The following is a 19818-nucleotide window of genomic DNA, read 5'->3' as shown; positions in this document are numbered from 1 at the left end:
GCTCGTACATATGGCTTTTATGCCAGTGGGAGCATTCTTGAATGCTTATCAAACATTGAGCAGGTGGTACTTTTATGCATTGAGCCGTTACATGCTATTGAGCAATAACAAACACTTGAGACTTTGGGACTTCTTACCTTTTGGGATGATACATCATATGTCTTGGTTCACTGTATGCTTATGAGCTAAGTCTCAGTTTTTGGATCCGTATCTTTGTGAACTGACACCTATTTGTGTCAAGTTTTGGTAGTGGCAGGAAAACTTTGCCCCATTGACTAGGGGGTGTGCCTACTCACTGGCAGATGTTTGTATAACATACTTGGGTGTTGGATTCATGCTTATCAACCATCATATGCTTATGCTATGCCCGCATGATGCCGGCTTTGGTCTTGGAAATATCTGATTGCTTGGGATCCAATTTTGGCAATGTTACCTCTCTTTTACTGAAATCTGAAATTTATTACAGCAAGCATATATGTATGGACTGACATGGATTTTTCATGCTAAAACACTCTAAAATGATGTACTTTCACTAGTACTTGGTGGGCAGTAGCTTTGGTTCCACTTTCCTTGCCATTTTTCCTCGATTTTTGTGTTTTTTTTGTCATTTTTTGCAATAAACAGCAAGCAGTTTTGAACTGTCTACAGTCTTCCAGCTTGCATTATGGCGAGTTCATCCACTGATCATGCTATTTTCAACATCACTAAGCTTGATGGTATGAATTACTCTTATTGGAAGAGCCAGATTTGGCAGATGTTGGTGCAAAAATCGCAGATCAAACCTTTGAGGTTAAGCGGGCATCTGCTTGTTGCAACTATGCCAGATGAGGAATGCCTTGAGCTTGATGAGTTATGCAAGTCCACTATTGTATTGTCTCTCATAGAACAAGTTCATACAATGTATTTGAGGAAGAACGGAGTGCATGGCAGTTGTGGGATAAAATCAAGAATCTCTATGACAAGAAAAGTCCAATGAGTCAAATGTATTGGCTGAATCAGCTTATGGATCTGTGCATGAAGGAAAATGTGACTATGTCTGCTCACTTGAGCCAGTTCCATGCTATACTCAAGAACTTGACTTCGCAGGACATCACTTTTGCAGAGGATGTCACTCCTCTTTTCTTGCTTAGTACTCTTAATGAGTCATGGGATGTATTCCGCACTGCATTATGTGCCTCTACTGCTACCTTGAAATTATCTGATGTTGAGAGTGCTCTTTTGCAAGAAGAGGTTAACCGCAAGAATTTGGATGCCTCTCGTGTGTCTCATGCTATGACAGTTAGAGGCAAGAATGATGGATATGGAAAGCATGGCAGTGGTAGTGGCTGTGGACAGGATTCTCAAAAATCTCGGTCCAAGTCTTGTGGGAAGTCATGTAGCAAATCCCGTGGCAGGAATGTAGATGTTACTTGTCACCATTGTGGAAAAAAGGGCCATATTAGGCCACAATGCCATGAACTGCGCAATGAAAGGCGCAAAGATAAGGGGAAAGACAAAGTGCAAGATAAGTCTTCTGATTGCAGCATAGTGCCTGCAAAGTCTAGTGTTAAAATTGAAGAGATCAATGTTATGCAGCTTGAGGATGTTGATGATGATGATTATATCCTTGCAGCTTCTTCTAGTGCTTCGCAGATGACAGAGATACACTCTATGTATGCACGGTGTTGGCTCTTGGACTCAGGTGCGTCCTTTCATGTGACACCTTACCGAGACTGGTTTCATTCATACCGTACTGTTTTAAGTAATGTGCTCTTGGGTGATGACAACTCTCTTGATATTGTGGGCATTGGTGATGTTAGGCTGCAGTTTCCTTCTGGCATGCAGTTTTGTTATGCAGGATGTATGTCATGTACCTCCTTTGACACGCAGTCTCATGTCAGCTGGACAGCTTAATGAGGCAGGATATCATGTATGTTTTGGAGACTCTGCATGGAAGATCACTCGTGGCAGACTTGTGATTGCGAGAGATGCCAAGGCTGGCAATCTCTACCTTGATTGTATCAGCTTCTTCCCTTGATCATGTTTTGTCTGTGGGTTCTATCCCACATGTATCTCTTTGGCATGCCCGTTTGGACCATATGTCTTTGAAGGGAATGAAAATGCTTTCTGGTTTGCAGTACTTACCGCCCCTTGATTATGCATGTTTTGATTCATGTGAGCATTGTCTTTATGGCAGGCAGACTAGGTATACGCATAAGAAGTCTGGTAGGCCACGCATGAGTGAGCCCTTGGCATTGGTACATTCGGATATCTGTGGGCCCATGCCTTATCAGTCTATGGGTGGTGCAAAGTATTTTGTTACGTTCATAGATGATTTTTCATGGAAAGTTTGGGCTTATCCCATTAAGCTGAAATCCGATGTCTTGGCTGTGTTTCAGAGATGGCTTGCATTGGTTGAGAACCGGTCTGGGTATCAGCTAAAATGCCTAAGGACAGATAATGGGGGTGAGTATGTCTCACGTTCTTTTGAGCAGTTATGTGATGAGAGGGGTATTAAGCATCAGTTGATCGCCCCTACAACCCCCCAGAATGGTTTGGCTGAGTGGATGAATAGAACCATCCAGGAGCATGTACGCAGTATGCTTAGTCATGCATGCCTACCACAGAGCTTTTGGGCTGAGGCAATTAGTACAACTATGCATGTCATAAACAGATCACCTTCTAGTGGTTTGGATTTCCAGGCTGTAGAGGATGTATGGACTGGAAAACCCCCTCTTATGTGCATCTTCGTATCTTTGGATGTGAAGCATTTTGCCATGTGCCCAGGGACAAGAGAAGTAAGTTGGATCCCAAGAGTTTCAAATGCATTTTCCTTGGTTATGGGGATGCAGGCGAGATGGGTTACCGTCTCTCGGATCCGCAGGTGCGCGGAAAGTCATCCGCAGTCATGATGTAGTCTTCCATGAAGACAAAATGCATAGGCAGCCTGAGAGAGTTGTTGAGATTCGCAGGGTCATATTTCAAGAGGAGCCGAGAGCTCTCGCACAGCCAGTTGGATAGTCTACAGCTCAGCAGATGCTCATGGTCAGGGTGTTGGACAAGCAGCTAGGCAAGCAACAGAGCCTGCCATGAGACAGCCTACTAGAGACAGACATCCACCTGATAGATTTCAGCCCTCAATGCATTATGTCTTGGTTACAGATGTAGGAGAGCCTTTCACCTATGATGAGGCTATGCCCAGGGGTGACAGTCACTCCTAGGAGAGGGCTATGCAATCTGAGATAGACTCCCTGCATAAGAATGACACTTGGGATTTGGTTTCCTTGCCTATGGGCAAGAAGGCTTTGCCATGCAAGTGGGTATACAAACTGGAAAGTATCCCTGGACACCTCAAGTCTGCATACAAGGCTAGATTGGTAGCAAAGGGTTTTAAGTAGGATCATGGTGTGGACTTTGATGAGGTCTTTTCTCCTGTGGTTAAGATGATCACCCTGCATTTAGTCTTGGATTTGGTTGCTCAGCTTGACTTGGATTTATACCAGATGGATGTCAAGATGGCTTTCTTACATGGGGACTTGCATGATGATATTTATATGGAGCAGCCTAAGGGCTTTGCAGAACCTGGCAGGGAGCACCTAGTGTGCAAATTGAGGAAAAGTCTTTATGGCTTGAAACAGGCACCTAGGGAGTGGTATCATAAGTTTGATGCCTTTATGCAGTCACAGGGCTACAGCCGGAGTACTATGGATCCGTGTCTTTACACAAAGAAAGCTCGTGATGGTTCTTTATTGATTTTGGTACTCTATGTGGATGATATGTTGATAGCAGGGAAAGCTCATGATGAGCTAGATGCTCTTAAGGCTCAACTCAAGATGAGCTTTGAGATGAAAGATCTGGGACAGGCTGCTCACATACTTGGTATGCGCATTAGATGCAACAGGCATCAGGGACTTCTCTACTTGTCACAGAGGGAGTACATTCATAAAGTCCTTGAGTGCTTCCGCATGTAGGATGTAAAGCCTATTGGCTGTCCATTGCCTTCTTATGTGAAGGTATCACAGGCTGATTGTCCGCAGACAGATGAGCAGAGGGCCGAGATGGCCAAGATTCCCTATGCATCTGCAGTGGGCAATCTTATGTATGCCATGATAGCCACTCATCCAGATATTGCCTTTGCAGTTGGTGTTGTGGCACACTATATGGCTACACCTGGCAAGAAGCATTGGGATGCCGTGAAGTGTATCATGAGGTACCTGAAGGGCACTGCAGATATGTGCATATGCTATAGCAGCCAGGATACAAGAGTCATGGGGTACACTAACTCTGATTATGCAGGATATGTAGATAGTAGGAAGTCCACTTCTGGCTATGTATTCACCTATGCTGGAGGTGCTATTTCTTGGATGTCTAGGGTGCAGAAATGCATGGCCCTTTCTACTACAGAGGCCCAGTATGTTGCAACCACTGAGGCTTGCAAGGAGGCCATTTGGTTGGGTCGTTTAGTTTCTGACCTTGGTATTGATGATATCCCTACACTGCATTTAGATTCTATGAGTGCTATTCAGTTAGCCAAGAATCCAGTCTTCCATGCGAAGACGAAACACATTGAGGTGAGGTATCACTTCATACATGGGGTCATTGAGGACAAGTCTTTTGATCTTGTCAAGATCTCGACTGACTAGAATCCTGCAAATCTGCTCACGAAAAGCCTCTCTATAGAGCGCTTTGCCTTCCTCAAGAGGTTGATGGGTGTGGGATGAGATGAGGTCTTTCCTCATCCTGTTGTACATGTGTACATGTTGTACTGTCCTTTTTCTTTTTCTTTTCACTTCTCACTGGGGCAGATTCGACTTTAAGTGGGAGGTTGTTGGGAGTAAAGGCGCCTCTACCTAGCCGCCCGTGTATTACTACACTGACAGTCACCGCCATTGCACACTGCAGGTGGCGGGCGCGCGTCACCGTCACTTTATTCTTTATTGTTTTAGTGGCAGTTTGAATAAAGGAAGGCCCGGTCACACATTGTGACTGTTGGAGTTCCCATTTCTAGTCTCTCTCTTTCTTGCTCTTGCTCTCCCGCCATAGCTCTCAAGTCCAACCTTCGATCCGTTGCACCCTTTCAAATATTAATGGGGTTTACTTTTTAAATAAATCTAAGATAAAACTTAAAGATATTAAACTAAATAATAGACATGTAATTTAAAGAGATTAAATAGATAATAGTTGCTTAATGCACATATATAAGTGTTAATTTATTTTGGTTATTGAAGTAAAATTTGTTAGATATGATCAATGCCCCACCCTCATTAGGTACTACCAATGATCCATGGTGCTCAAAGTTGTAAGGCCCCCATTATGAGGAGAAGCCAAGTGTGAGCCCGGACATTGGTGGAGTCCTGACTTGTATATCAGATGAGGTCTATGTGACCGGATGGCAAAAAGGTGACCATTGTGGGTCTAATCTTTGGGTTAGACAGAGTGGTTAAGCTGGTAGCAACTCGAGGCACATTGCATTGAGTTGCGTAGTAAGGGAGTTAAAAGGGGCCCCTATTGTGGGGTCCGGGGGCCGCGGAAGCGGCCCCTGGCTGGGGGGTCCCAGGGGGGCCAGCGGCCCCCCTGGCGGGGGTCCGGGGGCAGCGCCCCCGGCCCGATGGTAAAGGGAATATTCCCTGGAATATTCCCTGGCCGACTAGTGGAGGCTCATATGGTAGGTCGGTCAGCAGGCCGACCTAACGACCTTCGCGGGCTATAAAAGCTAAACCCCTTCGCAGCCATCTTACACTTATCTTTCACCCAGTCAGAGTTGTTGTTCCAGCTAGCCTTAAGCTCTTCACCTATCTTCTGTCTAGATCGCCATCTAAGCTTCACTCAGTGGAAGCGCACGGGTGGACAGAGCCATCTTTGTATCAGTTGTTTGAAGTTAAAGAATTTACTGATTCTCCTCTTATCTGTTGTGTACTCTCTATCTCTTTCTCAGATTCTGTTCGCTGCGCCGTGTAATATTTTACATGGTATCAGAGCCCAGGGGGCTCTAGAGATCGGAGAGCGTGCAAGAGGCAAAGGCTTCAACAGCAAAGAGAAACGATGTCGACTCCGGGAAGCAGTTCTGGTGCATCAGGAAGCGGTGCAGGAGGTGGTGCTGCTGTACCGGCTATTCAAACACTGAGGATTCGTCCACCAACCTTCAGCGAAGGCAAGTTAGATGGTACAAACTACACCTTGTGGAAGTTCAAAATTACAACTATCCTTGATTCTTATGAGCTTCTGGAGACTGTGCTGGGGACTGACGCAGAACCACAGCCTACCCCCGACCCATCAAATCCTAGTGTGATGATTCCTCCGAATGCAGATCTTCTACGAGCTTGGAAACGAAGGAATGCAGATGCATTGTGTGCCTTAGTTACAAGCTGTTCTGACAGTGTTTTGACTCTGATTCAGCATACAACCAAAGCGTCAGAGGCTTGGAATGTACTAAGGAGTCAGTATGAAACACGAAACCAAACAAGGATTCAAAACTTGGAGAATCAACTAGCAGCGGAGAAGTTTGCTGAAGGAGAGACGGTTGAAGCATTCATCACTCGGATTAAGAATCTGCGCGACCAGATGGCTGGCGCTGGGATACAAAAGACTAGCGAAGAGCTAGCTCGGAGGTGTCTTCGGATTTGTCCACAAAAGTTTGATGGACTAGTAACTGCCCTTAATACTCAGGTGAGACCTCAAGCTTTGACTTTTGAGGAGTTTTGTGCATTATTAATGGAGGAGGAGTTGAGGCTGAAAGCCCGAGAAGGAAGCAACAATGGAGATGCTGCATTCTCTGCCAATGCAAAAGGCAAAGGTGTTTCCTCCACCAAAAATGATGGTGACAAAAAGAAGAAGGGCGGCAAGAAGAAGTTTCAAGGAGAGTGCTTCTACTGTAAGAAGAAAGGACATGCAATTGCAGATTGTCGTGTCAAGAAGGCAGATGAAAAGAATGGTACCCTTAAAAGTAAAGGGAAAGAGACAGCCAATACGGCTGAAGCAGAGTTGGAATTATTCATGGCGACCATTGAGGAAGTGTGCTCCTCGGCGCAAGAAGAATCTACCACTGACTCTTGGGTGTTGGATAGTGGGGCCTCCCGTCACATGACCAACAAGAAAGGTCTATACAGTTCTATGCAGCCTCTACAAGAATCCATCACTGTGACGGTTGGAAATGATGCTAAATGCCCTGCTGCGGGCACAGGTACTATTTCTTTTGTTGCTGCAAATGGTGAAGTCAAAAAGCTCTCAAATGTGTTGTATGTTCCCGAAATCAGAAGAAATCTCTTATCAGTTGCTGCCATAACTGATCTTGGTCATGAAGTAAGGTTCAAGAAGACAGGTGCAGAAATTATTGATAGTGCTGGCACAATTGTTGGCAAAGGAGAAAGGAGGAACAACCTGTATGAGCTAAGTGCTCTTACAGCCACCGCTGGAGTGGGCACAAGTAAGCTTTGGCATGAAAGGTTTGGACACATCGGATTTGCAGTATTGAAGGAGATGCAAAAGCAAGGTATGGTTGCTCACCTACCTACAATAGCTGAATTGAAGGAACCATGTGAAGCTTGTATGATGGGCAAGCAACAGAGAAAGGCATTTCCACAAGAAAGCAAGAATAGAGCACATGCTCCTCTAGAGTTGGTGCATGCTGACTTGTGTGGTAAGATGCCTACACAGGCCTTGGGGGGATCTTCTTATTTTATGTTGATTGTCGACGACTACAGTAGGAAGATGTGGGTGTACTTCCTTCGTGATAAGGCTCAAGCTTTTGGTAAGTTTAAAGAATGGCTAATACTTGTTGAGAATGAAACAGGGAAAAGTGTGAAGAAATTTAGAACAGATGGTGGTGGTGAGTTCAACTCAAAGGAGTTTGAAGGCTTTTGCAAGAGCAAAGGGATCAAGCGTCAATTGACGACGCCTCACACACCTCAGCAGAATGGTGTTGTGGAACGTAGGAATCGTACCATTGTGGAGATGGCAAGATGCATGCTAAAGGGCAAGGGATTGCCTAACCATTTTTGGGCTGAAGCTGTTAATACTGCAGTCTACATTCTAAATCGGAGCTACACAAAGGCTCTCAAGGGAAAAACACCTCATGAGGCTTACACTGGTAAGAAACCATCTGTTTCACATTTCAGAATTTTTGGATGTGAATGTTATGCACATGTTCCAGATGAGAAGAGAAACAAGTTACAACCAAAAAGCAGAAAATGTATCTTCTTGGGTTATAGTGATGAGCAGAAGGCTTACAAGTTATATGACCAAGAGGCAAAGAAGATCATCGCGAGCCGTGATGTGGTGTTCAAGGAGGAGCCGCATACAGTGGAGGAGGAGAAGGCAAGGTCTTCCACTTTATCATCAAGCGAAGAAGTAGTCCACTATGAACCTGTCCCGAGAGCTATCCCTATCCTTAAGGAGGAGGAAGCATCATCTTCAGATGATGAGGAAAAAGTTCACCAACCTGACATCACCCCACCGGAAAAGCCATTGCCGCGCTGGGTGAAGCAGCTCTATGACCACAATAATCCTATGCCTGCATCTGTTGAGGAGAAGGCAGACGGACCAAGGAGGTCTCAGAGAATAGAGGAGCAAAGGAGGGCTTCTGCTCACATAGTCAACATGGCCTTGATGGTTGAGATTATGAGAGAAGTAAAGGAGCCAACTGACTTAGAAGAAGCACTTGCAGATCCATCATGGAAGGCTGCTATGCAGGCGGAGTATGACAGCATAATGAAGAATGACACTTGGGAGCTAGTGGATCGGCCAGCAAAGCGGAAGATTATTGGCACCAAGTGGATCTGGAAGGTAAAGTACAAGGCTGATGGTACCTTAGAAAAGTACAAAGCTAGACTAGTTGCCCAAGGATTTTCACAAGTTGAAGGGTTTGATTTTCAAGAGTCATTTGCCCCAACTGCCCGAATGACCACTATTCGCACGGTACTTGCAGTGGCTGCCCACAAGAAGTGGCCAGTGTACCAAATGGATGTTAAGTCAGCGTTCTTAAATGGTGACCTCAAGGAGGAGGTGTACGTGGCTCAGCCACCAGGGTTTGAGGCCCCCCATTCTGAGAACAAAGTGTGTAAACTGAAGAAGGCATTGTATGGGCTGAAACAAGCCCCGAGAGCATGGTACCAACGGATAGATAGGTTCTTTTTAAACCTAAACTTCAAAAGATGTGCCTCAGATGCTAACTTGTATGTTTACAGGGATGGTAAAAAGTCTGCAGTGATTGTCCTATATGTGGACGACCTTCTTATTACAGGTGACTATGAAGATATGATCAACCAAACTCGAAAGGCTTTGAGTTCTGAGTTTGAAATGACAGACTTGGGCTTGCTGCACTATTGTTTGGGGATTGAAGTCTGGCAAGAGCCAGGAAAGATCTTCATCTCTCAGAAGAAGTATGCATGGGAGATCTTGAAGGCATTTGGCATGACCGAGTGCAAGGAAATAGCTACACCTATGGAGGTGAATGTAAAGTTATCCGTTGAGGATACATCAGCACTAGCAGACATTGGGAGGTATAGGAGGTTGGTCGGCAGTCTAATCTACTTGTGTAACACCAGACCAGATATCAGTTTTGCTGTTGGTGTTTTGAGCAGGTTCTCAAACAAACCTCATGAGAGTCATTGGAAGGCTGGGATGCGGGTGCTCAGATACTTGAAGAGAACTCTTGACTATGGTATCACATACAGTTTCGGAACTTCTCTTGTGGGGAACTGTGACTCAGATTGGGCAGGAGACATTGATTCCAGGAAGTCAGTTTCTGGTTATTGTTTCTCTTTGGGTTCAGGAATTTTCTCTTGGATTAGTAAGAAGCAACCAACAGTGGCATTGTCTTCTACCGAAGCAGAGTACAAGGCAGCTTGTTTTGCTGCATGTGAGGCCGTATGGTTGAGAAGGATTCTATGGCATATGGGAGTGCAGGATGAAGAACCAACTGTGCTGAGATGTGACAATCAGAGTTGCATCGCCATTGCCAAAAATCCAGTGTTTCATGCACGCACCAAACATATAGAGATCCAGTATCACTATGTGCGTGATTTGATGGAGGATGGGATAGTGGAATTGGTCTACTGTCCAACAGAGGAGAATGGAGCAGATATCTTCACCAAAGCACTTACGAAGGATCTGCTTCAAGTTCATCTTCAGAGACTCGGCATTGGGCCGAGGAGATAGTTCACCTATGGGTGGACATTGAGGGGGGGTGTTAGATATGATCAATGCCCCACCCTCATTAGGTACTACCAATGATCCATGGTGCTCAAAGTTGTAAGGCCCCCATTATGAGGAGAAGCCAAGTGTGAGCCCGGACATTGGTGGAGTCCTGACTTGTATATCAGATGAGGTCTATGTGACCGGATGGCAAAAAGGTGACCATTGTGGGTCTAATCTTTGGGTTAGACAGAGTGGTTAAGCTGGTAGCAACTCGAGGCACATTGCATTGAGTTGCGTAGTAAGGGAGTTAAAAGGGGCCCCTATTGTGGGGTCCGGGGGCCGCGGAAGCGGCCCCTGGCTGGGGGGTCCCAGGGGGGCCAGCGGCCCCCCTGGCGGGGGTCCGGGGGCAGCGCCCCCGGCCCGATGGTAAAGGGAATATTCCCTGGAATATTCCCTGGCCGACTAGTGGAGGCTCATATGGTAGGTCGGTCAGCAGGCCGACCTAACGACCTTCGCGGGCTATAAAAGCTAAACCCCTTCGCAGCCATCTTACACTTATCTTTCACCCAGTCAGAGTTGTTGTTCCAGCTAGCCTTAAGCTCTTCACCTATCTTCTGTCTAGATCGCCATCTAAGCTTCACTCAGTGGAAGCGCACGGGTGGACAGAGCCATCTTTGTATCAGTTGTTTGAAGTTAAAGAATTTACTGATTCTCCTCTTATCTGTTGTGTACTCTCTATCTCTTTCTCAGATTCTGTTCGCTGCGCCGTGTAATATTTTACAAAATTTGACTTATGGATATCTTAAGATTGTAATAACTTTAAAAAATAATTAATGAGTACTATATATCAAATAAGACTTTAGATTTTCCAATGATTAACAAAATGCATCCAACTAAGTATGATCTAAAAACAAAGAACAATTGACTATGCCTATTTAGTCAAAACCAGTTTGAGTTGTAAAAAGTTTGGGTTAGTTTGAAAGTCTACTTTTGAGGAAAATGACTTTCTAAGTGTTTAGATTTAGTTCAAGATGATAACAAAAGAGTTACAGATAACAAAAAGTTCTATAAATCGTATTCTATTGATGACTTGCTAATTCAAAAGACAAGGGTGAGAAAATAGAGCCCAAAGTTTGCCAAATTGTAAAATTTTGCATACTACTGTGAAATATGGATTTAGGGTTACTTTAGGACTAAATCTGTCAAGATTGTGGGAGAGAAGGAAGGAGTCTCACTTGTAGCTTTCTTGCTTGCACAATGGGGGAATACACACAAGGGTGGAGGCTGAAAACAGTTTTCCTCTTCTTAGTTGTGTAAGCCAAAAGAACTCTTATACAAAGAAATAGAAGAACCCTATATATGGGTCTCAAACCAAACTCAACTAACTAAGGTGGCATACTAACTGAGCCACGAACTAGAGTAGATAAGGATAGCTATCATGTAGCTATTATTCATGGGCGGTGTACCAACCGCGTCTGCAACTGACAAGTTGGTGACATAAATACACAACGGTCACCCTGGCGTATCACGAGTGGAGCTCGATATCTCAACACTCCCCCTCGAGCTCAATCCCAATTCCTGCACACCAAGCAGGTCTCTGAACTTGCGTAGCTTCTCTGCGCCCAATGCCTTCGTAAATATGTCAGCTACCCGATCCTCTGTGCTGACATAAACTAGATCAATAAGACCTAGTAAAACCCTCTCTCGCACATAGTGATAATGCACCTCAATGTGCTTTGTTCTAGCATGATAGACTGGGTTATTTGCCAAGTGTATACTACTCATGTTGTCACAATAAATGACAACTGGTCCATCTGTAGACTGATGCATATCATAAAGTAGCTTATGCAATCAAGCTACCTCACATGCAGCCATTGCTGCACCCCTATACTCGGCCTCTGTGCTCGACAAGGCAACTGTAGGCTGTTTCTTGCTGCTCCAAGTGACTGCAGCACTCCCAAAAGAGAACACATATCCACTGGTAGATCGTCTATCAAAAATACTACCAGCCCAATCAGCATCAGTGTATCCATGTAACTGTATCTGAACCCCAGTATCATAAAATAGTCCATACTGCAATGTGGACTTCACATACCTGAGTATGCGTCTAGCCGCATCCAAATGTGGTTTCCTTGGAGCCTGCATAAACTGACTTACCAATCCAACAGCATAGCTCAAATCTGGCCTGGTAATAGTCATATAAATCAAACTTCCTACTATGCGTCTGTACATAGTAGGGTCTTCTAGAAGCTCACATGCATCTGTGCTCAGCTTCACATTCTGCTCCAAAGGAACTGAAATAGGCTTACAGCCTGTCATCCCATATTTGGACAGCATGTCCAATCCATACTGCCTCTGCAAGAGCTGTATCCCACTTGGTGATCTAATCACCTCAATGCCCAAGAAATAACGCAGCTCTCCCAAATCCTTCAACTCAAACTTCTTTCACATGAAGGATATCTTCATCACTGTCACCTGTCATAATCAAATCATCAACATAAATGACAAGTAGCATAATACCTTTCTCTGTTTTTCTCACATAAAGTGAGAAATCTGCCTTGGAAATCTGAAAGCCAATAGTGACAAGATATTGTCCTATCTTATCAGACCATGCTCTAGGTGCTTGCTTCAAGCCATACAAAGCTTTCTTCAACCTGTAAACAAACTCGGGATGAACATCATACAATAACCTGGTGGCTGCTCCATATAGACCTCTTCTTGCAAATCACCATGCAAGAAGGCATTCTTTACATCCATCTGATGTAAAGACCATCCTTTTGACGCAGCCATAGCAATGACTGCTCTTACGGTTGCCATCCTTGCAACCGAACTGAATGTTTCTTCATAGTCAATGCCATATGTTTGTGCATACCCCTTGACTACTAATCTTGCTTTGTATCTGTTCACAGAACCATCAGCATTGTGCTTCACCTTATAAACCCACTTACAGCCAATTGCATTCTTACCTTTAGGCAAAGGTACCAATTACCATGTAGCATTTGCTTCCAAGGCATCCATTTCTTCATCCATGGCTTTCTCCCATTTTTCTTTTCCCATGGCTTGCTCAAAAGAAGTGGGTTCTGGTTCCTGTATCACTTTGACCATATATGCATAGTGAATGGCTGTAAATCCATCATATTTCAGCCTATCCACAGGATACCTAGCTCTCGTAGACCTGCGCAAAGTAGGTTCACTCCCAAGTGCTCTCAAAACATCCCTGGTCTTCCTTACTCCAGGTGTAACAATAGAAGGAATACCCAACTCATCATCAATGCTCTGTTCTGAGCCACTGGATTCACCATCCACATAAGAGTGACCTGCATTCACATCAAACATGGGCTGATCAACCTTCTCTTTTCCTTTTCGTGATACCTGCATACCACTATCTGCATTGCTTTGAGAAGATTCTCCTGATCTCAATCTGCCTGTCCATGGCGAAGAATGTGAACCACTACTAGAGGACGCTCCAGGTCCACTAATATTTTGTGACTGCTGCTGTGAATTCTGTGCAGCATTACCATTTTGTGCATCTACATCATCAATCACATTTACTGGTTGATACCAGCTACTCATCTCATCAAAAACAACATCTCTGCTCACTGTAAACTTACGAGTAGAAGGGTTATAGCATCTATACCCTTTTTGCTGCAGAGAGTAACCAATAAAGATGCACTTCTCAGCTTTTGGATCCAACTTGGATCTCAGCTCATCTGGCACATGTACATAGGCAATGCAACCAAAAATTTTCAAATGAGAAATATCTGGTTTCCTACCAGTATACCTCTCCTCTGGAGTCATTCCATGTATTGCTGCAGTGGGAGTCATGTTCATTATGTAGACTGTTGTAGCAACTGCTTCAGCCCAATAAAAATCTGGCAAGTCTTTTTCATTGAGCATGGCACGAGATACCTCTCCAATATGCCTGTTTTTCCTTTCTGCAATTCCATTTTGTTGTGGGGTATAACTGTATGAATATTGCTGCTTTATGCCATGCTCCTGCAAGAACTGTGCAAACTCATTTGAGAGGTACTCTCCCCCTCCATCTGACCTTAGGCATTTTATTTGCAGACCGGTTTCTTTTTCAGCCAAAGCTTTAAGGGTTTTAAAATGCCCAAAAACTTCACTTTTCTTTTTCATAAAATACACCCAAAATTTTCTGCTATAGTCATCAATAAAACTGACAAAATAATGACAGCCTCCAAGAGATGCAGCTTTAGTAGTCCACACATCAGAGTGGATTAATTCCAATGGCTTCTCACTCTCTTGAACATGTCTAGGAAATGGTTTCCTTGCCTGTTTTCCAAGGCTTCACATACCTTATGCATTTCTGCAACCTTGAATTTGGGCAATCCTGCAACAATATTTTGGGCCTGCATTGATTTAAGTCGTTGTACATTAACATGACCAATGCGTTTATGCCAGATATCAATATCTGCAACTACACCGGTCCCATGTGCAAACATTGTTGCACTCAATTCCGACATGTCTGCATCCAATGTAAACATTCTGCCCTTCTTCTTTACTTTTGCTATCAAGCGACCTTTATTTTTCATATCCTCAACAAAGCATCCATGAGGATTAAATCTGACCTGCAAGCCCTGCTCAACCATTTGACCAACAGAAACCAGATTCTTGGTGATATTCGGGACATGAAATACATCGGACAGGTATTTCTTTTTCCCATCCTGCATAGACAAAGGAATTTTTCCAATCTGCACAATCGGATGTGCAGTATCATCACCAGTCTCCACAAATCCTGGTTTTTCCATTTTCCTTGCATCCTCCATCCATTCTGCATGACCTGTCATGTGGTTTGATGCACCTGAGTCAACATACCACACATCGTTGCTTTCTTCTACACTTGTCACAGAATTGTCCTTGTGCTGCACCATAAACAAATGCTCATTTCTGTCATCACCCTGTCTACTAGAAGATGCATAATTTCCTTGTTGCAGTTTTCCATTCATGATGTCATTCTGCTTTTTATAGCAGTCTTTAGCCATATGACCCATTTTGCCACAATAGTAGCATTCAACATTACTGTTTGCATTTTGGCCTCTTTGCCATCCACAACGACCTCTTTGGCTCCCCCTGCCTCTAGAGTTACCATGTCCTCCTCCATAGGACTGGTTTTCTTGAGTTTGCTGCATATTCTGATTTCTACCACGGCCTCCAAATCGGCCTCCTCTACCTCTGCCTCTACCTCTTCCAGCATTTGAGTAGAAGACAGTTTCTTTTGAAGTTTCTCCTAAAGAAAATGCACCACCATTTCTCTGCTCCTCAGAAATTAGAAGAGCAATCAACTCCTCAAAATCAGGAAATCTTTCACGAACTGAAATGGATGTCCGAAACTGTGCATAATCCTTTCCTAGACCATTCAAGGTCACAGAAACTAAATCATCATCTTCCACTGGCGACCCAATGGAAGCAAGTGCATCTGCAATCTTCTTCACCTTCATGTGGTAGTCATTGATGCTCATATTTTCTCTTTGCACATTGTGCAACTCTTGCTTGAGCTGCATTTTCCTGGCTTGCGTGTTTGTGCTATACATTTTTGACAGAGTATCCCATGCCTCCTTTGGCGTACTTGCATCCTGAATATGCACAATCATAGAGTCTGAAATACTGATAGACAGCCAGTAGATAACTTTCCTGGCTCTCTCATGCCATGCTTTGAATGCCTGCATTTGCTGTTGACTGGGAACATCAGGAAGAACTGGTTCTTCTTCATTTCCTGCAACAAATTCCCAATATCCTTTTCCCATAAGGAAATTTATCATTCTAAACTTCCATGCTTGGAAGTTGTTCTTGTCAAGCTTTTCAGTGACAATCTGTGAAAGAGAATCAGACGCCATTACAGAACACTGCAAAAAATTCTGTCACTGCAAAAAACACAGCTTCACCCTCACAAGGGCAAATCTGCAAAACTGGCGAAAGTGGTATTTGACCACACAGTCACTTCCTAGTGACGATTTTGCATCAACAGGCAACAGGGATGATTCTGTAACTCCCAATGTCTCTGCGCACAAGCATACGATGCAATTTCTATAGAAACTTTTCACCGACCTGTAGAACAGTGGCTGCACAGCATAAAACTGGGCCTTTTCCTGAGTGCGTGCAGAAAACTTCCGCCTCCAAAACAGGCCCCGAAATGGCCTCAAATCAAAAAAACAGGGTCGCCTAGGGCTAAAGCCCTTTACCCGCAGCATATACTGCCCTCTTGCTTCACCGCGAAGGGCGTCTCAACCTGAGACAATGCACTCCTGCAATTTTCGGCTGTGCTACCTGCAGAGATCTGCTCCCAAAACAGAAAATGAAAGCAACACTGCTCCTCTTACCAGACCACCGCGAGCTTGGCTTGCTTTCTTGAGCTCCTTACCATGAACAAGGCTCTAATACCATGTCAAGATTGTGGGAGAGAAGGAAGGAGTCTCACTTGTAGCTTTCTTGCTTGCACAATGGGGGAATACACACAAGGGTGGAGGCTGAAAACAGTTTTCCTCTTCTTAGTTGTGTAAGCCAAAAGAACTCTTATACAAAGAAATAGAAGAACCCTATATATGGGTCTCAAACCAAACTCAACTAACTAAGGTGGCATACTAACTGAACCACGAACTAGAGTAGATAAGGATAGCTATCATGTAGCTATTATTCATGGGCGGTGTACCAACCGCGTCTGCAACTGACAAGTCGGTGACATAAATACACAACGGTCACCCTGGCGTATCACGAGTGGAGCTCGATATCTCAACAAAAACATCTCATGAGATATTCATAATTTTAAAAATGTATCTCTAATAAGAATTTTAGATTTTTTCAATCTCTAAAACTTTTTTCTAAATGTCGTCCTAAAATTCTAAATAGAAAGAAAGTTACACTACTTAGAAAAAATAGCTCTATAAGAGGATTTGGGACTAAAGTATAGTCATGATGATGCCTTTGAGATTTTAGAGTTTAGGTAACCCATATAATCATTTAAAATTCACTAACTCTTTCTAAAAGCTAGAGATCATAGCATGAGAAGCATGAGATTTTGGAGTTAAGTAATGAAATTGAGGGTTTTGAAGCATGAGAAGCATGGCCATAGCTTTTGTAAGTATAACTTATGTTTGAAACAATTTTCCTTATAGATCTTGATTGTGCTACAGTACTCACCTTCACATAAGATGAAGAATGATTGAAAGTTGGGGGAGCATAGCCAAGCTTTGATACCACTGTTGCGAAGTAGACCATGTGGCAAATCTAATATTCGGAATATTGAATACAAACAACATTATGAAATATAAAACACACAATAGGGCCCAACCTTCCTTGTGAAAAAGCTCTGGTTTACCATACTCTATTATGAAATATTGATTACATGGATTTTTAACAAAGAAAATACAAATATCATCGAACTATAGAGTTTTATGTATTAAAAGGTTTTCTATAGCTTGTTGTAGCTGATACAAAAACTTATGTGTCCAGAATCATGGCGTTTTGACACCCCCATTGCATTTGGAAAGTGGCAAAACCTCCAAAACCACTTTGAAAGCTCTAAATTTTGACTCTAGATGAGGGAGAAACAAGAAGACTAAGTTTTTACCATGTTCTCCTATTTTACGTGCACTCCTATTGCTTTTACAAAGAAAGCTAGGCAAGCTTGAACCATATAAAGAAAATATCAAAGAATTTCATTAATAAAGATTATTTTAATAAAATTATATCTTATATTATTATTGTAATATTATTTATATTAAATTATTAAATCAAATAATTTAATAGTACATCATCGACTTCTACAATCCTGCTAACGGCGCTTACAATGGGACCTTGCATCTCCCCAAGGAGATCTTTCAGAGGATGCCACCTCTTGACACTAGCAACATCATAATCTCATACAACCATGTCTAGTGATCATCATATTCAGCTTCTTCTGCACATTCTACACAATTAGTGATGATCATCCTATCCTCATCATCTACCACAACTATATATACGAGTGAGAGCCCAAAGTAGCTGATATATCCACACGATGAACTGCCGTTTCCATTATGTACCAATGAAAAAATACAATATAATATGCAACTAGTGTTTTTTGTTTGGATTAAGAGCTAATTATGCATATGTGCTCCAATATGTGGAGTATTTTGGAACATCCAAGAATATTCTCCTGATGCATAGATTTGATGCACAACATATGTATTGGGAAGCTAACTATAATTAGTGTGATCAATGTACTACTGACCGATTTTTACCCTTTTAGTCACACACACACACACACACACACACACACACACACACACACACACACACATATCTATATCGCCCCACCTTCATTCTACTGCCATGGTGCCAATGTGACTAGTAGGTCCTCGATCCCCATCATGCGTTCAGATCCCTTCACCATTCTTTTTCAACGTCATTCCTTCTCCAAAGGTGGATTGACTTAAGTGTAGTTAAAATTTAAAGGCATATGGAATGCCTCAATCTCACAAACTATTCCAACCAATCACTTTTGGAAAAACTGTAAAAGAAGTTTGATTGGCTAGTTTTAGACTTGGAACTTTGAAGGGATCTTTGTGGAACTTTTCTTTAAGAGAAAACCATGTCTATACTTGCATTGATATGTGCATCTCTATTTTCATTCAATTTGTAAGGGGAACAAACTTATAGACATGGGTCTTTATACATGCATATAAATACATACATAAATGCACCTACATGTTTTCTTTATTTTTCACAAGACTCATCTATTAGCACATCAATAGGCATATTTCTTATATCTTTTAGAGAAAAGTTTTACATCAATCAAAAGGCTACTGGGTGATGCTTGATATCTTCAAGTTAAAGGACTTGGCTATATTTCTTGAGAAACTTGTGTGTATCGTTATACCTTGAGTTTATATTGCCAAACCCTTTTGAGGCTACCCAAAACTTATTCCTTGTAGCTATGCCACATAAAGGAAGTCATAGTTGAGATTTTGTAAAAATCCTTATTATACTTGAAAGGAAAATTAAACCTTATTGCTATCCCATAAAGGACGTTCCACTATTTAGCTAAGTTTTCATTTAACTTCCAAGGTCTTCAATTATTGCATTGCTTACATTGACTCACTTTATCATGGAAGCGAGCAAGTTCCATCAACCTCTTTAGTGAATTCTTTATGTTGTTTGCTTCCTAACACTCCCACAATAAATGCTAAAGTGTCTCATTTGATTTGGTACACAAGATACACAAATGTCAAATTTTTCTTATCTTGCACAATCTCTCTCTCATGGGCAAGTTTCTCATTAGATTCTTCCGTAAAAACTTATCTAGTTTCCTAGAAGGCTACCACCCAAATCCTCCTAATTCTCCTCTTCCATATTCTAGGGACATTTTTTCATCTTATACTCAACCACTTTGATGATGCACCACCTCTCAAAGCAATGGAAGTTGCTCCTCTTGGGAACATTCCAAGTTTACTTTGCATTTCTGAGATTTTAAATACTTGAGACAATATATAGAGTTGACAATATAGAAATTCAACTAGTTATCTTTCTTTTGTGGATCCAAAGGTTTTCTCAATTAGCTAATATCTTCTCATGTGCAATTTCTCTCAAGTTGGGCTAACATAGGTGATTCTCATCCATACATCTACCCATCTTCTTATGCCTTTATCATAGAGTGTGTTTGATAGTCAAATGAATGTAGGTGATTTTCATACCACACATCCTCCCATC

This window comes from Lygodium microphyllum, chromosome 24 (assembly GCF_053477565.2).
Source record: "Lygodium microphyllum isolate KBCC chromosome 24, Lygodium_microphyllum_v1.1.10, whole genome shotgun sequence".
Lineage (NCBI taxonomy): Eukaryota > Viridiplantae > Streptophyta > Polypodiopsida > Schizaeales > Lygodiaceae > Lygodium > Lygodium microphyllum.
The sequence above is the reverse complement of the archived record's forward strand: the minus strand, read 5'-3'. Positions refer to the sequence as shown.